This window comes from Archocentrus centrarchus, chromosome 2, assembly GCF_007364275.1.
Source record: "Archocentrus centrarchus isolate MPI-CPG fArcCen1 chromosome 2, fArcCen1, whole genome shotgun sequence".
NCBI classification, from domain to species: domain Eukaryota; kingdom Metazoa; phylum Chordata; class Actinopteri; order Cichliformes; family Cichlidae; genus Archocentrus; species Archocentrus centrarchus.
The window spans coordinates 28,317,500-28,327,688 of NC_044347.1; positions in this window are offsets into that span (position 1 = coordinate 28,317,500).

Genomic DNA, 10,189 nt, shown 5'->3' on the forward strand with positions numbered 1-10,189 from the left:
TTACCTCTAATATTAGAAACTGTTCTTGTAGAAAAAAGCAAATTCTTTACACTTATTTGCCCCCCAAAATTCAGTTGGTATGGTTTTGGAGGAATAATTTATCAGTGGATGTCATTCTCTTTCTCCTTATTTGGTGCCTGACCTTTATTGTATGTATTAAGTGTTGCTTGCAGTTTCAGTCCTCATAGCAAGCTCTTTAAGAGCTTTATTTACATGTGTGTGTTCCTATTCTTTCCCTTCTGCCTTAGAGGGAACATTTTCCAGTGTTGCAGGGTCCTGATCACCCCAGGTTTGTGTTCCAGTGGGCAGTTAGAATCAAATAGTAGGTACTGGTCTGTGTGGGTGTGTGTGTGTGTGTGTGTGTGTGTGTGTGTGGGCTTCTAGTAAACTTAAGCAACGTCCAGTAACCTGTTATCCTTGCTATCCTTCTTGGTGAAACTAATGTTTTTATCCAGTGAGTTGATGTGGTCAGTGAAGCCTTCTAGTTCTTGGGTTTGAATTTTGACCCAGGTGTCTTCCACATGTCTGTATCAGTGGCTAGGTGCTGTACCTCTGAAGGAGCTAAGAGCTTTACCTTCCACTTCCTCCATGTAAAGGTTGGCTAGAATGAGTGACACTGAAGAGCCCATCCATGGTTCTGTCTATAGAAACCCTTGTTGTATTTGAAATATGTGGTAATAAGGCAAAAGTCTAACAGTGTGCAAATCTGATTGGAGTAATGTTGGTTCCATTGTGTTAGGAGCTATTTTCCTGTATTCATTTTTTGACTGCCTCAGTCAAAAATGACCATAGTGAGGCAGTCTTACTGCCTCACTATGGTTTCATCTAGATTCATCATAGGTTTGTAGACCTTGTTGGTGAAGTCTGTGAAGTTTTCAGTGTGATAGGTTTCACTGCTTCTTAGCACTACTTGTTACCCACAAGCAGTGCTAAGATAGTAAGAAATGTTGAAATGTTTTTACTGGCTGCCAACAATGGGTGGGACTTCTTTGTGGATCTTTGGAAGTCCATATATATATATAGAGCGGTGGTATGTACAGTGATCAATGACTTTTTCCCTTTGATGATACTTTATTGATCCCACAATGGGGAAATTACAGTTAACAGAACACCATCCAAGAAGACAAACAAACAAACATGGGGAGATAGGTGAACTGTGGCCATGCTGCCCCCCTTCTGGAGGCCCTGCCATTAAAAAGACAGAAACAATAGTGAAAACATATAGGGATGAGTGAGGAAAAAAAATCATCTCATACTTTGTATACATATGCACATACACAGTATAAGGTTACAAAAACCTCTGTGATAGAGCAGAAACATATAGCATGGGAGCAGTAGGGTGGGGAGGGATGGACAGGGGAGCCAGCGGAGGCGAGGGGGGGTGTTGGGCTACTGTGGGGCTGACTCAAACTCCCTCCTGAGCTAACAGTTCTGATAAGATGTAGAGTTCATCAGCAGCTAGGTCAGGGAGATCAGTCCAACACAGGTCAGAAGAAGACAGGACAGCGGGGGTGTAGAGCATCTGTTTACAAACATCCCGGAGACAATTTGATAAGCAGCAGTCCAAGAATGTCAGGGAGCCAAATTCCTGATTCTACGACTTGTTTTGGTACAGACTGTACTGATTAATTTGTTGACAGCCTTCAGTCTTACTGGCACCTCTCTGTGGCGAAAAAAAATCCAATTCATCCGAATCTTCTTGGTTCGTTCCTTCGCCGTGCAGAAACAGATACATACATCTCCAAGATCTTACCCCTCTGAATCAGCTCCAGATATACTGAGTCTGAGTTGAGTCTGTACCCTTCCCACGTTCCCGTCATAAGCAGTCTTACCAAGGCCAGACAGCTGCCTAGATTTCCTGAATTGCAACGACAAGCCAGGTGTCTCCCGGTCCAATTCAGAGAAACCCCAGTGTCAATAAGCCAAATGTGTGTGTATTCCATTGACAATACGGCCAGGCACGTCATCTTTCACACCACACAGGAATCCGTAATGTAGCCAGCTGGAATGTCAATTGATAAGAGGGAATAGGGTTCTCCTTCCCCCAATCTCTTCATGGTGAAAATCTGATCAAAACAATGGCGTTGAGAGACCAGCTGACCACATCCATAATTATAAATTCCAGTTCAGAAGTTGTGTGAAGAGGGGCTCTAAAGCAGCAAAGCAGGGGGAAAAAAGGAAGGGCTGGGGAGAGAAGAAAAGTGCGACCGTCTCCGCTGAGAGCTGAAGAGAAAAAAAAACAAACTTTCAAGCTGTTGTAGGCAACAGATGACTTTCTTCTTGTGGGGACTCACCTGAAGACTTTATAAGTATTGCTGTCACTAAGGAGTTTAGCAATTCTGGCGTGATAATCGGTTTAGTTTAGAACCACGGTGCACCTTCCCTTATTCGCTGGTTGTATGGTGATGATTTGGTCATTACTAATGGATGTGATGCCTTCTTTTCTTGAATTGTGAAGTTGGACAGAGAAATTCTTGCACTGGAGAGGGTGGCTGAAACCTTCATCCTGATTTGTTCTGCTTCATATTGTATTAATTTACTAATCCTTAATGCTGTAGTGAGAGCCACTGTGGCCTCAGCAGCTGTTCTAGATATGGCAAAATCGAGCCCTTTGGCGAGCAGATCCTTTTCTGGTTTAGTGAGGAGCCTGTCTGATAAGTTCTTCACCAACTTATCCTGACTGTCTTTGGTTGTGGTGTCTTCCTGTTCTTCTCCAGATGGTCTTGGTATTGACACAGAATGGTAAGTTTTTGTTTGCAGTGTTTGGAATTTCCAAGATAGAAGGTGTCTGTCTCTTTGTTTCCCTACAGAAGAACCAGTGCTTCAGCCAAAGATCGATTTCTGTTAATAGATAACCTGCAATAGAGTTGCCCTAGCAACAGATGAGCCAAATCTGCAGTAACTGCTTCTGTTGAGCTGTCCAGGTAGGTTTTAGCTGTTGTTTGTGACAAAGACACAACTTTGTTAAACAACTCACTGAGGTCTTCCAGACCTCAGTGAGTTGTTTATGACCTTCAGTGAGTTTAAGTGAGTTGGAGAAAACAACATTGCTTTGTGTTCATCGAGCACTCCAGGCCCAGGAAACATGTTCAACAAACTCTGAGTTTAAAAACAAACTCCCACTATGGCAATGGGTAAATAAAGCAGAGCTTCAGTTTTTAAACCAGCTGGGGAATATGAACAGTGCTGACCATGATAGAAAAAAAAGATGAAGGAAGAAAAGAGTCAGTTAGTTTGCTCCACTCTGTCATCATCATAGACAGAATAAAAGTTTGATAGAAAATGTATAATTTTTTTAGAATATCTGCCATCATCATTTACCCAACTTGAATTTTCATTAGAGAATGCTGGAATCCTATTTTTACATTTGACTTTTAAATCTAATTATTCAGCTGTAACCAGACGGAGCAAAAATACAGGAGATGGAAAGTGAAGATAAAAATCTGCAGACACAGATCAGACCCAGTTTACTGATGAACCTGTGATACTAGTTACCCAGACAGTGGTTCTGCCCTCAGGTAAGTTTTTATTAAATAAACAGTGTTTGTTACAGTTTATGACCTTCATTGTTTGAATTTTTATTCCATAAAAGTTTTATCTATTAATGGAATGCAGCAACATCACTTAAAAAAAGAAAAAAAAAAACAAAAGTTTGATGATGTCTGCCATTAGTGAAAAAAAGTGCTTGATTAATTAATTTATTTGCAGAAAAACTGTGCTTTAATGTTCCCCAGTTAAGCCATTTCTAATTTGATCCAATCTCAGCCCTCACTGAAAGATGACGGCCCTCTTACAGCCATAGCAGAGAGGTTTTACTGAGTTTACACTCAGAATTCAGTAAAAGTTTCTCATTTATCTGGAAAAAAAAGCAGTTTTCCAAGCTTTAATGAATGCAAAGTTTATTTTTATCAATAAAGACAAGTATGTTATAAGAATTGTCTTAGCTTTTACAGTATATGGAACCGTGTGGTTCAAACCTATAACTTAATTTCACAATGGTGGTTTCCATCTGGGCTTAAATACATTTTTCTCTTGGCATGTTGGGTTGCCAGTAGGCATGTTCTTTGTTAGTTTTTTGAATGTGACATTTGTTAATTTGTGGTTGTAAGGTATTGGTGAACCTCTGCCAGTGTGAACCTCTGCACTGGCAGAGGTTTGCCTAATGTCACAAACTTCCATCACAAGGTGGCAGTATCGTGAAGAACAGTGGTTACCCCTTCACGATTTTGCTAAGTGCATCTTGGGCTATGGTCCTGTGGCATTTAAGCCTATGGTCAGTCCCGAAACACACACACAAGGGGGTATGTCACAATGCCCTTTTATTGTGATCAGCGTTTACACTCTACAAAAGGCTTCGGTGTTTTGACAGGCTTCCAACTCAGCGCAGCTCAGTCGTACTTGGTAAACTACTTGGTAAATATGGTAATGTGTTGAAATATTCTTATGTCAATACTTTAAAGAAGTTTGTCAGAATATCGTCAGGCAATATTTTAATAAGAGTGTGTATATGTTTGTTGCTGGTGGAGTTGACCGATATCTGCTGAGTGGGATAAAGACCGCCATGTCCTCACATATGTAGCAAGATGCAAAGCTTTACTTTTTGCTTCTTTGTGTGCCATTAAAGCACTGCAAGAACCCCTGTTATTGTGTCCTGTATGGCAACTAATTTCCTGGGCCACACAATTTTGGTACCAGAAGTTGGGTACAGCTAAGCAGACACTGATTTTTGGTATCAGAGTATGTTTTATTTATTTTTTTTTGTCAGTATTTTTCTTGAGAAATACGATGAAGAATGCATGTGGGGTCTGTCAGTAATGAAGTCTGAGATGCCAGCCCATGGTTGAGTTGGGAGTCAGTGAGACACAAGTATTCCAGAAGATGCTGGTGCTTCCCAGTGAATGAGACTTATGCAGATCTATGTACAGGATTTCAGCACTAACTCTAGAACTCAGCAGTATTCTGAGCAAAAACCTGTCTTCACAGTACCCTCGAGAGAAGTTTTGGACTGAACTGTTGAAGTGCTAACATATCAAGTCTACTGAGTCTAGTGATGACAGTGGTGGCCTGGACCAGGGTTTTGACCAGACTGAATGATGAAACAATGGCCCAGAGAGAAAGTAGTAGTAGCAATCATGCCTTACATGTTCATACATCTATGTTCCAAGAGAATGCCAGATCCAAAATTTTACTGGATAGTATGGTAAAAATGGGAGGTCGGTGGAAGCGTTTATTGAAGAGGTTCAGTTTTAAAATCCAGAGAACATACAACTACTGTAAGGAAAAGTGATTTCATACTGTCCCCGTTGCATAGTCCAGCATTAGAGGAGGTGAAACTATACATGAGGGGTCATTGGGAGGGGCTTTGGGGGCAAGCATAGCACCACCGAGCTTTTGCAATCCTTTTAAAACCAGAAACAGGCAGGAGAAGACCTACGAAATTACTCTCATTTATTTTCATAGATAGTGAGTTCTGTGGTGAAACAGACTGCAATGGCCATAGCTGTAGAATCTCTAGTCTCATCAAAACAGATGATGACCAGTGTACAGTATTAGATGGTGTTCAAAGAGCAGTTGCTCACCAAGGAAAATGGCTAGCTGAGCTGAGCAAAACAACTGCTGCGCTAGCCAGCACTGTAGGTGAAATGTGTAGGCACAGCACATAACTGACATTTCAAGAACCCAGACCCCAGGCTAGGTGGCAGCTTAAGTTTACATCAGATGGCAAACCCTGTCACGGCCACTTGGCCAGTAGCTATGCTGAACCCATGAGCAGAGCGTGTAGTTTGAGAATGAAAGACTGCTGAGGTGAAGCTTCACAGTGTTTGTGCCGTATGCCTACTTGACAGTGGTAGCCAAGTCAGTACCATCTCACAGAGCTTTTTCAAAACGCACTGGTAAGGGAAAGATGGGAGCATTCATTTGGCTTTTGAGTGGTTAAAAATCCCTGCAGCAAATGGACTAAGAATACCCCATTTCAGTTATGTAGAGCAAAGTTCTTCAACCATTGATCTTGTGAATGGGTACCACCGGGTAACCATGCATGAAAGAGGTATGCCCAAGACAGAATTCACTATTCCCGTTGGACTCTTTGAGTATATAAGAATGCCATTTTACATCATTGATTTAAAATGATGGAGCATTGTCTGAGTGAGTCTCCATTTCAACTTGTGTCAAAAAGGCAGACTTCAAACTACACTGCTCAAAAAAATAAAGGGAACACTCAAATAACACATCCTATATCTGAAAGAATGAAATATTCTCATTGAATACTTTGTTCTGTACAAAGTTGAATGTGCTGACAACAAAATCACACAAAAATCATCAATTGAAATCAAATTTATTAGCCAGTGGAGGCCTGGATTTGGAGTCACACACAAAATTAAAGTGGAAAAACACACCACAGGCTGATCCAACTTTGATTTAATGTCCTTAAAACAAGTCAAAATGAGGCTCAGTATTGTGTGTGGCCTCCACGTGCCTGTATGACCTCCCTACAATGCCTGGGCATGCTCCTGATGAGGTGGCGGATGGTCTCCTGAGGGATCTCCTCCCAGACCTGGACTAAAGCATCCGCCAACTCCTGGACAGTCTGTGGTGCAACGTGACGTTGGTGATTGGAGCGAGACATGATGTCCCAGATGTGCTCAATGGGATTCAGGTCTGGGGAATGGGTGGGCCAGTCCATAGCTTCAATGCCTTCATCTTGCAGGAACTGCTGACACACTCCAGCCACATGAGGTCTAGCATTGTCCTGCATTAGGAGGAACCCAGGGCCAACCGCACCAGCATATGGTCTCACAAGGGGTCTGAGGATCTCATCTCGGTACCTAATGCCAGTCATGCTACCTCTGGCAAGCACATGGAGGGCTGTGCGGCCCTCCAAAGAAATGCCACCCCACACCATTACTGACCCACTGCCAAACCGGTCATGCTGAAGGATGTTGCAGGCAGCACATCGCTCTCCACGGCATCTCCAGACTGTCACGTCTGTCACATGTGCTCAGTGTGAACCTGCTTTCATCTGTGAAGTGCACAGGGCACCAGTGGCGAATTTGCCAATCCTGGTGTTCTCTGGCAAATGCCAAGCGTCGTGCATGGTGTTGGGCTGTGAGCACAATCCCCATCTGTGGCCATCGGACCCTCATGCCATCCTCATGGAGTCGGTTTCTAACCATATGTGCAGACACATGCACATTTGTGGCCTGCTGGAGGTAATTTTGCAGGGCTCTGGCAGTGCTCCTTCTGTTCCTACTTGCACAAAGGCGGAGGTAGCAGTCCTGCTGCTGGGTTGTTGCCCTCCTACGGCCTCCTCCACATCTCCTGGTGTACTGGCCTGTCTCCTGGTAGCGCCTCCAGCCTCTGGACACTATGCTGACAGACACAGCAAACCTTCTTGCCACAGCTCACATTGATGTGCCATCCTGGATGAGCTGCACTACCTGAGCCACTTGTGTGGGTTGTAGAGTCCATCTCATGCTACCATGAGTGTGAAAGTACGACCAAGTGACCAAAACATCAGCCAGAAAGCATAGGTACTGAGAAGTGGTCTGTGGTCCCCCCCTGCAGAACCACTCCTTTATTGAGTGTGTCTTTCTAATTGCCAATAATTTCCACCTGTTTTCTATTCCATTTGCACAACAGCATGTGAAATTGATTGTCAATCAGTGTTGCTTCCTAAGTGGACAGTTTCATTTCACCGAAGTTTGATTTACTTGGATTTATATTGTGTTGTTTAAGTGTTCCCTTTATTTTTTTGAGCAGTGTATATACCAGTTTTTAAATTATGAATTATGATAAATAATTTACGCCATGCTTTTTCCTGAATATTGTTATACAGTTTGATGCAGGAAGAAAGGGTAAAAACAGAATATTAGCTAGCAGTGCTTATGAGCAAAAGAAAAATAAAAACAGGACATTCCCTTTATTATTGGTGGAAAAATGCACCACATCAAGCAATCAAAAAAATTATATGGCAACGTGTGGCATTTGGTTGCTCAGCAACAGGTAAAAGTTTTGTGAATGACGGGGTGAATGAGAGACAGCGGTATGAAATTTGAGAGATTTGGGACATTTAGCGTGTTTGCAGTGTATGGTTAGTGTACTGTGTTTAGTGTGTTGTGTATTCACGGACAATGCAGAAACTAGCCAAAAAGCCAACAAAGGCAGACTTGAATGTAAACGCTGTCTCCAAGTGTACAACAGAAAGAGTTCTCACAGATTGTTTGGCCACTTCACAACCTTGTCAGCATATATATATATTTAAATATTTCAGTACAGTTTTGTAAACATCTGCAAAATTAATTTACTCCTCTAATTGCTTTGACAGTGACTTTATGAATGAAGAAATGAATTGGAATGTCAAAGAGGTGGTTCAGGTGCAACAGGAGGGGAGGAGTCACAGAGAAACTCAGTTTGTTGAAGAAAACCTGCCAGCAAGCAGGTTTAGTTCAGTTTGTCACCCCAGTTGAAGTTAGAGTTGAAGTTAACCTGAAGTTTCTCTCTTCTCCAGGTTAAACTCAGAATTGCTAGCTAAAGCTGCTTCCTGTTTCTGAAACAGCATTTTTCTCTCTTTTTTTTCCCCCCTCCACAAACAACTTCAGTGGCAGGTCAGAAACACACATCATCTTCAATACATTGCTGTATAAATGGTGTTTTGTGTTCATCTTGCATACATTGTGAACAATTACAGACACAGAGATGATGTTGCAAGCCACTGTCAGAGAATGCATGTGCGGCACATACAGTATACATTTGATTTCTGATAGGTATATTTCCTTAAATACTGTAAGAAAGTTGGCTTTGTGATATACAGTTTGGTACAATAAATTGCTTGTACAAACAGTATTATGAATGTGGATCGTGCCAACTAAAAACCATAGCGCCGGTCTCTCGTCTCTGGATGAGTGATCTGGAATGATCATTTCGTTGTGTGCCTTGTGTGCCAATGACAATGAGTTGAATCTAACATCTAACATCTAACTACTGTTTACCTGCAGTGTGGTTTGTTTGGGTTCTGCTGTTTTTCCCACCTTTCTCCAGATGAAGAACACCCCTCTCCAGATTTAACTGTATCATTTTCTCTTGAAAGCTTTCATGCCAAAGTCCTGCTTTTGCTGCCAAGCACTCCTAATTGGAAGCCCACCCTACATGAGCCACCTTTGTAACACAGTCTGCAAATAATTAGATACTTGCATAAATCTTTTGTCACATTATTATATATTTTTCTCCATATGTTTGATATATATTTCTTTTGTCAAATGTATTGATATTTGGTTTTACAAAAGCTTGCATAAAATGTAACACCAAAGGAAAAAAAAAAAAAAATTAACTTAGCCAAAAAGAGCAGACAACTGTCTGTTCTGATTTGCCCAGGGCAGGGTGGCTTAGTTCATCAGATAATTGTCAGAGAATTTAAGTAAAAAAAAAAAAAAGTAAGGATGAAAACATTTTAGATTTCAAACAGCTTTGATGTCATCTGACAGGCAGGCCATATAACACTGTGTTAACTAATCCTCCTCATTTCCCCAGCATTCCTAAATGGATTATCTACTTGGCTGCTTAGTACCATTTCATTTTCATTTTGTCTCAGAGAGCTATCCCCATGCATCACTCACACAGGGATTCAATTAACATGGCATGGCAGTAATTAAGCAGGGGCTGCTTCTCGCTGAAATGCACATACATTATTTGACAACCTGCCACTAAAATGGAGAATTATGAGTGTGTGGTTTGTTTTCGCATCTGTGTGCATTAGTATCAGAGAGAGAGAGAGAGAGACTGGATGGTGAAGAATGAACGAGGAAGACACTGTTCTGTCAAATGTTTGTCAGAAATAATCCTTATTTGTCACCAGACGACATAAATGTTTTAATCAGTGCATGCTTGCTCCCAGCTTTAGAATTGTCATGGTGGTAACAATGGTAACAATAACAGGATTATCTTATCATTTTGTTTCATTATTTTAGTAAACAGATAATCAAATATGCAGTCATAAGGCTGCAGCAGATTCTGAGGTAGGCTTTGCCCTTAAACACTCGTGCCTTGTCTACCCAATAAAAAGTTATTTTTTGCTTTTGTTCAGCTGGTGGAAAAAAAATGCATTAGTGGAAAAATGTCTGCACCCATTTTCAGTTTCCCTAGCAAAGTATAAATAAGGTAGTTAATACTTTTGCACAGTAATGTATTTTGG